The 16,871-nt window shown below is 59.8% G+C and overlaps 1 long non-coding RNA gene across 1 annotated transcript; it reads right to left on the reverse strand.

Annotated features, from left to right (window-relative positions):
* Nucleotides 1-311: 311 nt before the first annotated feature.
* On the reverse strand, nt 312-16,581 carry LOC120910324. The gene is made up of 3 exons (XR_005741523.1): nt 16,461-16,581; nt 5,469-5,609; nt 312-581 (listed from the first exon to the last, which is right to left on the reverse strand). It is a non-coding gene; the product is annotated as an uncharacterized LOC120910324 (long non-coding RNA).
* Between the last annotated feature and the right edge of the window lie 290 nt (nt 16,582-16,871).

Below are 16,871 nucleotides of genomic sequence, written 5' to 3' on the forward strand. Positions count from 1 at the left end.
AAACATAAAACCATAATATAAAAAAAAAAAAAAGTGTAAAATCCCCCTGATGAAGTCACACGCCCCGTGACGAAACACGTAAGGGCGGGTCTTGGACATAAAACTAGAATATAAAACAAAACATAAGGTGTACAATATGTGTGAAATGTACCTGATGAAGTCACATGCCCTGCGACAAAATGTGTATGGGCGGGGCTTGGATGACGTCACGACGCTCAAGCCTATGCGGTCAGTGCAGCTGAATAAGAGGGACACAATGTATTTTATTCCTTGCAAGCTGCTATGTGGAGTAACTGTGTGTTACATACTCCTGAACCGTAGAATAAAGCAAACATAAAACCATAATATAATAAAAAAAAAAGAAGTGTAAAATCCCCCTGATGAAGTCACACGCCCGTGACGAAACACGTAAGGGCGGTGGGCTTGGACAACGTCACGGCGCTCGATCCTGTACACTCAGTGCAGCTGAATAAGAGGGTCACAATGCATTTCTTAGAAAGCCGCTTCTATCCATTGCTTCTCACCTGGCCGAGTTCTTGGCTCCGCTGCAGGTCCTGGTAGCGCTTCCGGTACTGGAGGACCTGAGAACGGGGGAATTCATCATCAGATCTTATTACATACATAGGAAGGCCGATTTACACCGTTATGGACGGTCAAGCACTTCCCTACCGGGGGGCCTATTCTTCCCTACCGGGGGGCCCATTCTTCCCTACCGGGGGGCCCATTCTTCCCTACCGGGGGGCCTATTCTTCCCTACCGGGGGGCCTATTCTTCCCTACCGGGGGGCCTATTCTTCCCTACCGGGGGGCCTATTCTTCCCTACGGGGGGGGCCTATTCTTCCCTACGGGGGGGCCTATTCTTCCCTACCGGGGGGCCTATTCTTCCCTACCGGGGGGGGCCTATTCTTCCCTACCGGGGGGCCTATTCTTCCCTACCGGGGGGCCTATTCTTCCCTACCGGGGGGCCTATTCTTCCCTACCGGGGGGCCTATTCTTCCCTACCGGGGGGCCTATTCTTCCCTACCGGGGGGCCCATTCTTCCCTACCGGGGGGCCCATTCTTCCCTACCGGGGGGCCTATTCTTCCCTACCGGGGGGGGCCTATTCTTCCCTACCGGGGGGCCTATTCTTCCCTACCGGGGGGCCTATTCTTCCCTACCGGGGGGGCCTATTCTTCCCTACCGGGGGGGCCTATTCTTCCCTACCGGGGGGGCCTATTCTTCCCTACCGGGGGGGCCCATTCTTCCCTACCGGGGGGCCTATTCTTCCCTACCGGGGGGCCTATTCTTCCGTACCGGGGGGGCCTATTCTTCCCTACCGGGGGGCCTATTCTTCCCTACGGGGGGGCCTATTCTTCCCTACCGGGGGGGGCCTATTCTTCCCTACCGGGGGGGCCCATTCTTCCCTACCGGGGGGCCCATTCTTCCCTACCGGGGGGCCTATTCTTCCCTACCGGGGGGCCTATTCTTCCCTACGGGGGGGCCTATTCTTCCGTACCGGGGGGGCCTATTCTTCCCTACCGGGGGGGCCTATTCTTCCCTACGGGGGGGGCCTATTCTTCCCTACCGGGGGGGCCTATTCTTCCCTACCGGGGGGGCCTATTCTTCCCTACCGGGGGGGCCTATTCTTCCCTACCGGGGGGGCCTATTCTTCCCTACCGGGGGGCCTATTCTTCCCTACCGGGGGGCCTATTCTTCCCTACCGGGGGGGCCTATTCTTCCCTACCGGGGGGCCTATTCTTCCTACCGGGGGGCCTATTCTTCCCTACCAGGGGGGCCTATTCTTCCCTACCGGGGGGCCTATTCTTCCCTCCCGGGGGGGCCTATTCTTCCCTACCGGGGGGGCCTATTCTTCCGTACCGGGGGGGCCCTATTCTTCCCTACCGGGGGGCCTATTCTGACACGCCTCTCTCTTTATTAAAAAATAAATACAATTAATTAATTAAATAAAAAAAACACGACATTTTTATTTGCTAGAAAGCTACTCAGAACCCCCAAACAATATATAGTTTTTTTTGTTTTTATTTTTTTATTTTATTTGGCGCAAATATAGCGTGACCTAAAAAGTTGCAACGACCACCATTTTATTCCCTGGGGTCTCTGCTAAAAAAAAAAAGGACGCCATTTTTTATTTATTTTTTGCTAGAAAATTACTCGGAACCCCCAAACAATATATTATAAAAAAAAAAAAATATATATATATATATATATCATTTTTTTTTTTCTAATATATTGTTTGGGGGTTCCGAGTAATTTTCTAGCAAAAAATAAATAAAAAAAGTTTTTTTTTTTACACTTCCCGGGACGGACACACACTTCCCGGGACCTCCGGGACAGACACACACTTCCCGGGACCTCCGGGACAGACACACACTTCCCGGGACCTCCGGGACAGACACACACTTCCCGGGACCTCCGGGACAGACACACACTTCCCGGGGCCTCCGGGACAGACACACACTTCCCGGGACCTCCGGGACAGACACACACTTCCCGGGACCTCCGGGACAGACACACACTTCCCGGGACCTCCGGGACAGACACACACTTCCCGGGACCTCCGGGACGGACACACACTTCCCGGGACCTCCGGGACGGACACACACTTCCCGGGACCTCCGGGACGGACACACACTTCCCGGGACCTCCGGGACAGACACACACTTCCCGGGACCTCCGGGACAGACACACACTTCCCGGGACCTCCGGGACAGACACACACTTCCCGGGACCTCCGGGACAGACACACACTTCCCGGGACCTCCGGGACAGACACACACTTCCCGGGACCTCCGGGACGGACACACACTTCCCGGGACCTCCGGGACGGACACACACCTCCCGGGACCTCTGGGACAGACACACACACACACACACACACTTCCCGGGACCTCCGGGACGGACACACACTTCCCGGGACCTCCGGGACGGACACACACCTCCCGGGACCTCCGGGACGGACACACACCTCCCGGGACCTCTGGGACAGACACACACACACACACACACACTTCCCGGGACCTCCGGGACGGACACACACTTCCCGGGACCTCCGGGACGGACACACACTTCCCGGGACCTCCGGGACGGACACACACTTCCCGGGACCTCCGGGACGGACACACACTTCCCGGGACCTCCGGGACAGACACACACTTCCCGGGACCTCCGGGACAGACACACACTTCCCGGGACCTCCGGGACAGACACACACTTCCCGGGACCTCCGGGACAGACACACACTTCCCGGGACCTCCGGGACAGACACACACTTCCCGGGACCTCCGGGACAGACACACACTTCCCGGGACCTCCGGGACGGACACACACTTCCCGGGACCTCCGGGACGGACACACACTTCCCGGGACCTCCGGGACGGACACACACTTCCCGGGACCTCCGGGACGGACACACACTTCCCGGGACCTCCGGGACAGACACACACTTCCCGGGACCTCCGGGACAGACACACACTTCCCGGGACCTCCGGGACGGACACACACTTCCCGGGACCTCCGGGACAGACACACACTTCCCGGGACCTCCGGGACAGACACACACTTCCCGGGACCTCCGGGACAGACACACACTTCCCGGGACCTCCGGGACAGACACACACTTCCCGGGACCTCCGGGACAGACACACACTTCCCGGGACCTCCGGGACAGACACACACTTCCCGGGACCTCCGGGACGGACACACACTTCCCGGGACCTCCGGGACGGACACACACTTCCCGGGACCTCCGGGACGGACACACACTTCCCGGGACCTCCGGGACGGACACACACTTCCCGGGACCTCCGGAACGGACACACACTTCCCGGGACCTCCGGGACAGACACACACTTCCCGGGACCTCCGGGACAGACACACACTTCCCGGGACCTCCGGGACAGACACACACTTCCCGGGACCTCCGGGACAGACACACACTTCCCGGGACCTCCGGGACAGACACACACTTCCCGGGACCTCCGGGACAGACACACACTTCCCGGGACCTCCGGGACAGACACACACTTCCCGGGACCTCCGGGACGGACACACACTTCCCGGGACCTCCGGGACAGACACACACTTCCCGGGACCTCCGGGACAGACACACACTTCCCGGGACCCTCCGGGACGGACACACACTTCCCGGGACCTCCGGGACGGACACACACTTCCCGGGACCTCCGGGACGGACACACACTTCCCGGGACCTCCGGGACGGACACACACTTCCCGGGACCTCCGGGACGGACACACACTTCCCGGGACCTCCGGGACAGACACACACTTCCCGGGACCTCCGGGACAGACACACACTTCCCGGGACCTCCGGGACAGACACACACTTCCCGGGACCTCCGGGACAGACACACACTTCCCGGGACCTCCGGGACGGACACACACTTCCCGGGACCTCCGGGACGGACACACACTTCCCGGGACCTCCGGGACGGACACACACCTCCCGGGACCTCTGGGACAGACACACACACACACTTCCCGGGACCTCCGGGACGGACACACACTTCCCGGGACCTCCGGGACGGACACACACCTCCCGGGACCTCCGGGACGGACACACACCTCCCGGGACCTCTGGGACAGACACACACACACACACACACTTCCCGGGACCTCCGGGACAGACACACACTTCCCGGGACCTCTGGGACAGACACACACACACACACTTCCCGGGACCTCCGGGACGGACACACACTTCCCGGGACCTCCGGGACGGACACACACTTCCCGGGACCTCCGGGACGGACACACACTTCCCGGGACCTCCGGGACGGACACACACTTCCCGGGACCTCCGGGACACACACACACACACACACACTTCCAAGGACCTCCGGGGGACACACACTTCCCGGGACGGACACACACACTTCCCGGGACCTCCGGGACACACACACACTTCCCGGGACCTCCGGGACGGACACACACTTCCCGGGACCTCCGGGACACACACACACACACACACACTTCCAAGGACCTCCGGGGGACACACACTTCCCGGGACGGACACACACACTTCCCAGGACCTCCGGGGGACACACACTTCCCGGGACGGACACACACACTTCCCAGGACCTCCGGGGGACACACACTTCCCGGGACGGACACACACACTTCCCGGGACCTCCGGGACACACACACACTTCCCGGGACCTCCGGGACGGACACACACTTCCCGGGACCTCCGGGACACACACACACACACTTCCAAGGACCTCCGGGGGACACACACTTCCCGGGACGGACACACACACTTCCCAGGACCTCCGGGGGACACACACTTCCCGGGACGGACACACACACTTCCCAGGACCTCCGGGGGACACACACTTCCCGGGACGGACACACACACTTCCCAGGACCTCCGGGGGACACACACTTCCCGGGACGGACACACACACTTCCCAGGACCTCCGGGGGACACACACGCACTCGCAAAAGTCACCTTCGCCTGCAGCTTCTCCACCAGCACCGCCTGTCTCTTCTGGGCATCCTGAGAGATCTGAAGCTCCCTCTGCAGAGCCAGCCAATCCCGGCCAAGCTCCACCCCCTGCGACATTGTCATGTCCATGCTGGTTCCACCCACCTGCACCCAAAAAGGAGACATGAAAGCAAAATAAATGTTAAACGAAATGTGACAATACCTAAAAATCGATTTGCATTTCATCACTTTGATAAAAAAAAAAAAAAAACAACCAATGGGATAAATCCTCCCCCTTTTACTGAGCGACATGCAAATTATTCTATCACACCCCTAAAACCTTCCCTTCATCTATAACTAACAGGAATATCCCCGAATATGGGGCCTTCTTTATTTACATTCATTATTTGATATTTTATGAGAAATCTGCATAAAAAGTGTCACCGAGTGCCGTTTACATGAATTCCAGCGCACAGCGCTCATGCAACCTATCCTTAGTTCTTTTCTAGGACGCATGTGCCTATTGCAGTCCAGCTTTCTCCATAGCTAGGCTGAAGGCATCCTCTGTTGCTAGGACGCAGCCAGCTACTGTCACCTACCATCCTCCACTGCTAGGACGCAGCCGGCTACTGTCATCTACCATCCTCCGCTGCTAAAACGCAGTCAGCTTTTGTCACCTTGCATCTTCCGTTGCTAGAACGCAGCCGGCTACTGTCACCTACCATCCTCCGCTGCTAGAACGGAGCCAGCTACTGTCACCTAGCATCCTCCGTTGCTAGGACGCAGTCAGCTTTTGTCACCTGGCATCCTCCGCTACTAGGACGCAGCCGGCTACTGTCACCTACCATCCTCCATTGCTAGGACGCAGCCGGCTACTGTCACCTACCATCCTCCATTGCTAGGACGCAGTCAGCTTTTGTCACCTAGCATCCTCCGTTGCTAGGACGCAGTCAGCTACTGTCACCTACCATCCTCCGTTGCTAGGAAGCAGCCGGCTTCTGTCACCTACCATCCTCCGTTGCTAGGAAGCAGCCGGCTTCTGTCACCTACCATCCTCCGTTGCTAGGAAGCAGCCGGCTTCTGTCACCTACCATCCTCCGTTGCTAGGAAGCAGCCGGCTTCTGTCACCTACCATCCTCCGTTGCTAGGAAGCAGCCGGCTTCTGTCACCTACCATCCTCCGTTGCTAGGAAGCAGCCGGCTACTGTCACCTACCATCCTCCGTTGTTGGTATGCAGACAGCTACTGTCACCTGGCATCCTCCATTGCTAGGACACAGTCAGCTACTGTCACCTACCATCCTCCGCTGCTAGCATGCAGTCAGCTTTTGTCACCTGGCATCCTCCGCTACTAGGACGCAGCCGGCTACTGTCACCTACCATCCTCCGCTACTAGGACGCAGTCAGCTACGGTCACCTACCATCCTCCGCTACTAGGACGCAGCCGGCTACTGTCACCTACCATCCTCCGCTACTAGGACGCAGCCGGCTACTGTCACCTACCATCCTCCGCTGCTAGCATGCAGTCAGCTTTTGTCACCTGGCATCCTCCGCTACTAGGACGCAGCCGGCTACTGTCACCTACCATCCTCCGCTACTAGGACGCAGTCAGCTACTGTCACCTACCATCCTCCGCTACTAGGACGCAGCCGGCTACTGTCACCTACCATCCTCCGCTACTAGGACGCAGCCGGCTACTGTCACCTACCATCCTCCGCTACTAGGACGCAGCCGGCTACTGTCACCTACCATCCTCCGTTGCTAGGACGCAACCGGCTACTGTCACCTACCATCCTCCGTTGCTAGGACGCAGCCGGCTACTGTCACCTACCATCCTCCACTGCTAGGACGCAGCCGGCTACTGTCATCTACCATCCTCCGCTGCTAAAACGCAGTCAGCTTTTGTCACCTTGCATCTTCCGTTGCTAGAACGCAGCCAACTACTGTCACCTACCATCCTCCGCTGCTAGAACGGAGCCGGCTACTGTCACCTAGCATCCTCCGTTGCTAGGACGCAGTCAGCTTTTGTCACCTGGCATCCTCCGCTACTAGGACGCAGCCGGCTACTGTCACCTACCATCCTCCGTTGCTAGGACGCAGTCAGCTTTTGTCACCTGGCATCCTCCGCTACTAGGACGCAGCCGGCTACTGTCACCTACCATCCTCCATTGCTAGGACGCAGCCGGCTACTGTCACCTACTATCCTCCATTGCTAGGACGCAGTCAGCTTTTGTCACCTAGCATCCTCCGTTGCTAGGACGCAGTCAGCTACTGTCACCTACCATCCTCCGTTGCTAGGAAGCAGCCGGCTTCTGTCACCTACCATCCTCCGTTGCTAGGAAGCAGCCGGCTTCTGTCACCTACCATCCTCCGTTGCTAGGAAGCAGCCGGCTTCTGTCACCTACCATCCTCCGTTGCTAGGAAGCAGCCGGCTTCTGTCACCTACCATCCTCCGTTGCTAGGAAGCAGCCGGCTACTGTCACCTACCATCCTCCGTTGTTGGTATGCAGACAGCTACTGTCACCTGGCATCCTCCATTGCTAGGACACAGTCAGCTACTGTCACCTACCATCCTCCGCTGCTAGCATGCAGTCAGCTTTTGTCACCTGGCATCCTCCGCTACTAGGACGCAGCCGGCTACTGTCACCTACCATCCTCCGCTACTAGGACGCAGTCAGCTACTGTCACCTACCATCCTCCGCTACTAGGACGCAGCCGGCTACTGTCACCTACCATCCTCCGCTACTAGGACGCAGCCGGCTACTGTCACCTACCATCCTCCGCTACTAGGACGCAGCCGGCTACTGTCACCTACCATCCTCCGTTGCTAGGACGCAACCGGCTACTGTCACCTACCATCCTCCGTTGCTAGGACGCAGTCAGCTATTGTCACCTACCATCCTCCATTGCTAGGACGCAACCGGCTACTGTCACCTACCATCCTCCGTTGCTAGGACGCAGTCAGCTATTGTCACCTACCATCCTCCATTGCTAGGACGCAACCGGCTACTGTCACCTACCATCCTCCGTTGCTAGGACGCAGTCAGCTATTGTCACCTGGCATCCTCCGCTACTAGGACGCAGCCGGCTACTATCACCTACCATCCTCCGTTGCCAGAACGCAGCCGGCTACTGTCACCTACCATCCTCCATTGCTAGGAAGCAGCCAGCTACTGTCACCTACCATCCTCCGTTGCTAGGAAGCAGCCGGCTACTGTCACCTACCATCCTCCATTGCTAGGACGCAGTCAGCTACTGTCACCTACCATCCTCCGCTGCTAGCATGCAGTCAGCTTTTGTCACCTGGCATCCTCCACTACTAGGACGCAGCCGGCTACTGTCACCTACCATCCTCCGTTGCTAGGATGCAGTCAGCTATTGTCACCTGGCATCCTCCATTGCTAGGACGCACCCGGCTACTGTCACCTACCATCCTCCGTTGCTAGGACGCAGCCGGCTACTGTCACCTACCATCCTCCGTTGCTAGGACGCAGCCGGCTACTGTCACCTACCATCCTCTGTTGCTAGGACGCAGCCGGCTACTGTCACCTACCATCCTCCGTTGCTAGGACGCAGCCGGCTATTGTCACCTACCATCCTCCGTTGCTAGGACGCAGCCGGCTATTGTCACCTACCATCCTCCATTGCTAGGACGCAACCGGCTACTGTCACCTACCATCCTCCGTTGCTAGGACGCAGTCAGCTATTGTCACCTGGCATCCTCCGCTACTAGGACGCAGCCGGCTACTATCACCTACCATCCTCCGTTGCCAGAACGCAGCCGGCTACTGTCACCTACCATCCTCCATTGCTAGGAAGCAGCCGGCTACTGTCACCTACCATCCTCCGTTGCTAGGAAGCAGCCGGCTACTGTCACCTACCATCCTCCATTGCTAGGAAGCAGCCGGCTACTGTCACCTACCATCCTCCGTTGCTAGGAAGCAGCCGGCTACTGTCACCTACCATCCTCCATTGCTAGGATGCAGTCAGCTATTGTCACCTGGCATCCTCCATTGCTAGGACGCACCCGGCTACTGTCACCTACCATGCTCCGTTGCTAGGACGCAGCCGGCTACTGTCACCTACCATCCTCCGTTGCTAGGATGCAGCCAGCTACTGTCACCCACCTACCATCCTCCGCTGCTAGGACGCAGCCGGCTACTGTCACCTACCATCCTCCGCTGCTAGGATGCAGTCAGCTATTGTCACCTACCATCCTCCGCTGCTAGGACGGAGCCGGCTACTGTCACCTACCATCCTCCGTTGCTAGGATGCAGTCAGCTATTGTCACCTACCATCCTCCGCTGCTAGGACGGAGCCGGCTACTGTCACCTACCATCCTCCGTTGCTAGGATGCAGTCAGCTTTTGTCACCTACCATCCTCCATTGCTAGGACGCACCCGGCTACTGTCACCTAGCATCCTCCATTGCTAGGACGCACCCGGCTACTGTCACCTGGCATCCTCCATTGCTAGGACGCACCCGGCTACTGTCACCTACCATCCTCCATTGCTAGGACGCACCCGGCTACTGTCACCTGGCATCCTCCATTGCTAGGACGCACCCGGCTACTGTCACCTAGCATCCTCCATTGCTAGGACGCACCCGGCTACTGTCACCTACCATCCTCCATTGCTAGGACGCACCCGGCTACTGTCACCTACCATCCTCCATTGCTAGGACGCAGCCGGCTACTGTCACCTAGCATCCTCCATTGCTAGGATGCAGCCGGCTACTGTCACCTAGCATCCTCCATTGCTAGGACGCACCCGGCTACTGTCACCTAGCATCCTCCATTGCTAGGACGCAGCCGGCTATTGTCACCTACCATCCTCCGCTGCTAGGATGCAGCCGGCTATTGTCACCTACCATCCTCCGCTGCTAGGACGCAGCCGGCTATTGTCACCTGGCATCCTCCGTTGCTAGGATGCAGCCAGCTACTGTCACCCACCTACCATCCTCCGCTACTAGGACACAGCCGGCTATTGTCACCTACCATCCTCCGCTGCTAGGACACAACTGGGAAGCTGGTCCAGCTGGCTACCGATTCTTACCCCAGATGGAGCGCCGTGTCTGACAGCACCGACTTTGCGCTGGGAACACCGAGCACAACATAGTCTGCCCAGCAACAGGCAGGCCGCATTCCCGCGGTATTTGGGTCATGAAGCCCCCCACACACAAGTTAGGTTGCGGTACAAAGCAGACGATTGTCTTCCTTTTCCTCCATTATTTATCGCTACATTGTTATATAAAGCGGATGTGCGCTCAAAAAAAAATATTAAAAGCCAGCAGCTACAAATACTGCAGCTGCTGACTTTTAATATAAGGACACTTACCTGTCCTGGAGTCCAGCGCCGATCGCAGCAGAGGGGGAGGAGCGATCGCTCGTCACCCTGCTGCTCCCCCCGCCATCCACGGTGAGGGAACCAGGAAGTGAAGCGCTCCGGCTTCACTGCCCGGTTCCCTACAGCGCATGCGCCAGTCGCGCTGCGCCCGCCGATTGGCTCACACGCTGTGTGCTGGGAGCTGAGTGTTCTCAGAGCACAACGGGGGGAGGACGGGATGTCAGGAAAAAACCCGTCTTTTGCCCGGACCAGAGGGGGGGCGGGAGCCGATCAGCGTGACTTCACTTCAGGGTGCAGCTCCGCTTTAATAATACAGAATTATTATTGTCATGTGACCGCTAAGTCCTCCCCCAACCTGCTGATCACATGACTTTTATTATGTAAACAATCAGACTTTTCTTCTCAAAGACGGGTCACACGGCTATCGAGATCTTCTTAAAGGGACCAAAGTCTCCTCTCCCCCCCAGGGTCTCCTCTCTCTCTCCTCTCCCCCAGGGTCTCTCTCCTCTCCCCCAGGGTCTCATCTCTCTCCCCCCCCAGGGTCTCATCTCTCCTCTCCCCCAGGGTCTCATCTCTCCTCTCCCCCAGGGTCTCATCTCTCCTCTCCCCCAGGGTCTCCTCTCTCTCTCCTCTCCCCCAGGGTCTCATCTCTCTGCCCCCCAGGGTCTCATCTCTCCTCTCCCCCAGGGTCTCATCTCTCCTCTCCCCCAGGGTCTCATCTCTCCTCTCCCCCAGGGTCTCATCTCTCCTCTCCCCCAGGGTCTCATCTCTCCTCTCCCCCAGGGTCTCTCTCCTCTCCCCCAGGGTCTCATCTCTCTCCCCCCCAGGGTCTCATCTCTCCTCTCCCCCAGGGTCTCATCTCTCCTCTCCCCCAGGGTCTCATCTCTCCTCTCCCCCAGGGTCTCCTCTCTCTCTCCTCTCCCCCAGGGTCTCATCTCTCTGCCCCCCAGGGTCTCATCTCTCCTCTCCCCCAGGGTCTCATCTCTCCTCTCCCCCAGGGTCTCATCTCTCCTCTCCCCCAGGGTCTCATCTCTCTCTCCCCCAGGGTCTCATCTCTCTCTCTCTCCTCTCCCCCAGGGTCTCATCTCTCTCTCTCTCCTCTCCCCCAGGGTCTCATCTCTCTCTCCTCTCCCCCAGGGTCTCATCTCTCTCTCTCTCCCCCCCAGGGTCTCATCTCTCTCTCTCTCTCTCTCTCTCTCTCTCCTCTCCCCCAGGGTCTCATCTCTCTCTCCCCCCCAGGGTCTCATCTCTCTCTCCCCCCCAGGGTCTCATCTCTCTCTCCCCCCCAGGGTCTCATCTCTCTCTCCCCCCCCAGGGTCTCATCTCTCTCTCTCCCCCCAGGGTCTCATCTCTCTCTCTCCCCCCCAGGGTCTCATCTCTCTCTCTCCCCCCCAGGGTCTCATCTCTCTCTCTCCCCCCCAGGGTCTCATCTCTCTCTCTCCCCCCCAGGGTCTCATCTCTCCCCCCCCCCCCCGGGGTCTCATCTCTCCCCCCCCCCCGGGGTCTCATCTCTCCCCCCCCCCCAGGGTCTCATCTCTCCCCCCCCCCAGTGTCTCATCTCTCTCCCCCCCCCAGTGTCTCATCTCTCTCCCCCCAGTGTCTCATCTCTCTCTCCCCCCAGGGTCTCATCTCTCTCTCCCCCCAGGGTCTCATCTCTCTCCTCTCCCCCAGGGTCTCATCTCTCTCCCCCCCCAGGGTCTCATCTCTCCTCTCCCCCAGGGTCTCATCTCTCCTCTCCCCCAGGGTCTCATCTCTCCTCTCCTCTCCCCCAGGGTCTCATCTCTCTCCCCCCCAGGGTCTCATCTCTCCTCTCCCCCAGGGTCTCATCTCTCTGCCCCCCAGGGTCTCATCTCTCCTCTCCCCCAGGGTCTCATCTCTCCTCTCCCCCAGGGTCTCATCTCTCCTCTCCCCCAGGGTCTCATCTCTCCTCTCCCCCAGGGTCTCATCTCTCCTCTCCCCCAGGGTCTCATCTCTCCTCTCCCCCAGGGTCTCATCTCTCTCTCCTCCAGGGTCTCATCTCTCTCTCTCCTCTCCCCCAGGGTCTCATCTCTCTCTCTCTCTCCTCTCCCCCAGGGTCTCATCTCTCTCTCTCTCCTCTCCCCCAGGGTCTCATCTCTCTCTCCTCTCCCCCAGGGTCTCATCTCTCTCTCTCCTCTCCCCCAGGGTCTCATCTCTCTCTCTCCTCTCCCCCCAGGGTCTCTCTCTCTCTCTCTCCTCTCCCCCAGGGTCTCATCTCTCTCTCCCCCCCAGGGTCTCATCTCTCTCTCCCCCCCAGGGTCTCATCTCTCTCTCCCCCCCAGGGTCTCATCTCTCTCTCTCCCCCCCAGGGTCTCATCTCTCTCTCTCCCCCCCAGGGTCTCATCTCTCTCTCCCCCCCAGGGTCTCATCTCTCTCCCCCCCCCCAGGGTCTCATCTCTCTCCCCCCCCCAGGGTCTCATCTCTCTCCCCCCCCCAGGGTCTCATCTCTCCCCCCCCAGGGTCTCATCTCTCCCCCCCCCGGGGTCTCATCTCTCCCCCCCCCCAGGGTCTCATCTCTCTCCCCCCCCCCAGGGTCTCATCTCTCTCCCCCCCCCCCAGGGTCTCATCTCTCTCCCCCCCCCAGGGTCTCATCTCTCTCTCCCCAGTGTCTCATCTCTCTCCCCCCAGTGTCTCATCTCTCTCTCCCCCCAGGGTCTCATCTCTCTCTCCCCCCCAGGGTCTCATATCTCTCCCCCCCCCCCAGGGTCTCATCTCTCTCCCCCCCCAGGGTCTCATCTCTCTCCCCCCCAGGGTCTCATCTCTCTCCCCCCCCCCAGGGTCTCATCTCTCTCCCCCCCCAGGGTCTCATCTCTCTCCCCCCCCAGGGTCTCATCTCTCTCTCTCTCTCCTCTCCCCCAGGGTCTCATCTCTCTCCCCCCCAGGGTTTCATCTCTCTCCCCCCCCAGGGTCTCATCTCTCTCCCCCCCCCCCCCCCCAGGGTCTCATCTCTCTCTTCTCTCCTCTCCCCCAGGGTCTCATCTCTCTCCTCTCCCCCAGGGTCTCTTCTCTCTCTCCTCTCCCCAGGGTCTCTTCTCTCTCTCTCCTCTCCCCCAGGGTCTCTTCTCTCTCTCTCTCCTCTCCCCCAGGGTCTCTTCTCTCTCTCTCCCCCCCCCCACGGTCTCATCTCTCTCTCTCCCCCCCCAGGGTCTCATCTCTCTCTCCCCCCCAGGGTCTCATCTCTCTCTCCCCCCCCAGGGTCTCATCTCTCTCTCTCTCCCCCCCAGGGTCTCATCTCTCTCTCTCTCTCTCTCTCTCTCTCTCTCCTCCCCCCCAGGGTCTCATCTCTCTCTCTCCCCCCCAGGGTCTCATCTCTCTCTCTCCCCCCCAGGGTCTCATCTCTCTCTCTCCCCCCCAGGGTCTCATCTCTCTCTCTCCCCCCCAGGGTCTCATCTCTCTCTCTCCCCCCCAGGGTCTCATCTCTCTCTCTCCCCCCCAGGGTCTCATCTCTCTCTCTCCCCCCCAGGGTCTCATCTCTCTCTCTCCCCCCCAGGGTCTCATCTCTCTCTCTCCCCCCCAGGGTCTCATCTCTCTCTCTCCCCCCCAGGGTCTCATCTCTCTCTCCCCCCCAGGGTCTCATCTCTCCCCCCCAGGGTCTCATCTCTCTCCCCCCCCCCAGGGTCTCATCTCTCTCCCCCCAGTGTCTCATCTCTCTCCCCCCCCAGTGTCTCATCTCTCTCTCCCCCCCAGGGTCTCATCTCTCTCTCCCCCCCAGGGTCTCATCTCTCTCCCCCCCCCCAGGATCTCATCTCTCTCTCCTCTCCCCCAGGGTCTCATCTCTCTCTCCTCTCCCCCAGGGTCTCATCTCTCTCTCTCCTCTCCCCCAGGGTCTCATCTCTCTCTCTCCTCTCCCCCAGGGTCTCATCTCCCTCTCCCCCAGGGTCTCATCTCCCTCTCCCCCAGGGTCTCATCTCCCTCTCCCCCAGGGTCTCATCTCCCTCTCCCCCAGGGTCTCATCTCTCACTCTCTCCTCTCCCCCAGGGTCTCATCTCTCTCCCCCCCCAGGGTCTCATCTCTCTCTCTCTCTCTCCTCTCCCCCAGGGTCTCATCTCTCTCCTCTCCCCCAGGGTCTCATCTCTCTCCTCTCCCCCAGGGTCTCATCTCTCTCCCCCCCCCCGGGTCTCATCTCTCTCCCCCCCCCAGGGTCTCATCTCTCTCTCTCTCCTCTCCCCCAGGGTCTCATCTCTCTCTCTCTCCTCTCCCCCAGGGTCTCATCTCTCTCCTCTCCCCCAGGGTCTCATCTCTCTCCCCCCCAGGGTCTCATCTCTCTCCCCCCCCCCAGGGTCTCATCTCTCTCCCCCCCCCAGGGTCTCATCTCTCTCCCCCCCCAGGGTCTCATCTCTCTCTCTCTCCTCTCCCCCAGGGTCTCATCTCTCCTCTCCCCCAGGGTTTCATCTCTCTCCCCCCCCCAGGGTCTCATCTCTCTCCCCCCCCCCCAGGGTCTCATCTCTCTCCCCCCCCCCCAGGGTCTCATCTCTCCTCTCCCCCAGGGTTTCATCTCTCTCCCCCCCCCCAGGGTCTCATCTCTCTCCCCCCCCCCCCAGGGTCTCATCTCTCCTCTCCCCCAGGGTTTCATCTCTCTCCCCCCCCCAGGGTCTCATCTCTCTCCCCCCCCCAGGGTCTCATCTCTCTCTTCTCTCCTCTCCCCCAGGGTCTCATCTCTCTCCTCTCCCCCAGGGTCTCTTCTCTCTCTCCTCTCCCCCAGGGTCTCTTCTCTCTCTCTCCTCTCCCCCAGGGTCTCTTCTCTCTCTCTCCTCTCCCCCAGGGTCTCTTCTCTCTCTCTCCTCTCCCCCGGGGTCTCTTCTCTCTCTCTCCTCTCCCCCAGGGTCTCTTCTCTCTCTCTCCTCTCCCCCAGGGTCTCTTCTCTCTCTCTCCTCTCCCCCAGGGTCTCTTCTCTCTCTCTCCTCTCCCCCAGGGTCTCTTCTCTCTCTCTCCTCTCCCCCAGGGTCTCATCTCTCTCTCCTCTCCCCCAGGGTCTCTTCTCTCTCTCTCCTCTCCCCCAGGGTCTCTTCTCTCTCTCTCCTCTCCCCCAGGGTCTCTTCTCTCTCTCTCCTCTCCCCCAGGGTCTCTTCTCTCTCTCTCCTCTCCCCCAGGGTCTCTTCTCTCTCTCTCCTCTCCCCCAGGGTCTCATCTCTCTCTCTCCTCTCCCCCAGGGTCTCTTCTCTCTCTCTCCTCTCCCCCAGGGTCTCTTCTCTCTCTCTCCTCTCCCCCAGGGTCTCTTCTCTCTCTCTCCTCTCCCCCAGGGTCTCTTCTCTCTCTCTCCTCTCCCCCAGGGTCTCATCTCTCTCTCTCCTCTCCCCCAGGGTCTCTTCTCTCTCTCTCCTCTCCCCCAGGGTCTCATCTCTCTCTCTCCTCTCCCCCAGGGTCTCTTCTCTCTCTCTCCTCTCCCCCAGGGTCTCTTCTCTCTCTCTCCTCTCCCCCAGGGTCTCTTCTCTCTCTCTCCTCTCCCCCAGGGTCTCATCTCTCTCTCTCCTCTCCCCCAGGGTCTCATCTCTCTCTCCTCTCCCCCAGGGTCTCATCTCTCTCTCCTCTCCCCCAGGGTCTCATCTCTCTCTCTCCTCTCCCCCAGGGTCTCATCTCTCTCCCCCCCCAGGGTCTCATCTCTGCCCCCCAGGGCCTCTTCTCTCCCCCCCCCCAGGTCTCATCTCTCTCTCTCACCTCATCTTGAATCTCCCGGGTTCCGGTCTCCTCTCCGGACTAACCACTTCCTGCCCCGCCGTCACATGACCTCCGCATCCCCCCTAACAACTCATCTCTCCGCCCCCTAACGACCAGAGCTGTCACCAGGGGGCGGGGCTGAGCATCATCCCGAACAGTTAGCTGTCTTCTGTTCGGGGACCGCCCCTCTCTGTACACTCCGCCCCTCTCCGTACACTGGGCTCCGCCCCTCTCTGTACACTCCGCCCCTCTCCGTGCACTGCGCTCCGCCCCCCTCTCCGTACACTGCGCTCCGCCCCTCTCCGTACACTGGGCTCCGCCCCTCTCTGTACACTCCGCCCCTCTCCGTACACTGCGCTCCGCCCCCTCCGTACACTCCGCTCCGCCCCTCTCTGTACACGCTGTGCTGGG

This window comes from Rana temporaria, chromosome 8 (genome assembly GCF_905171775.1).
Source record: "Rana temporaria chromosome 8, aRanTem1.1, whole genome shotgun sequence".
Classification (NCBI taxonomy): Eukaryota; Metazoa; Chordata; class Amphibia; order Anura; family Ranidae; genus Rana; species Rana temporaria.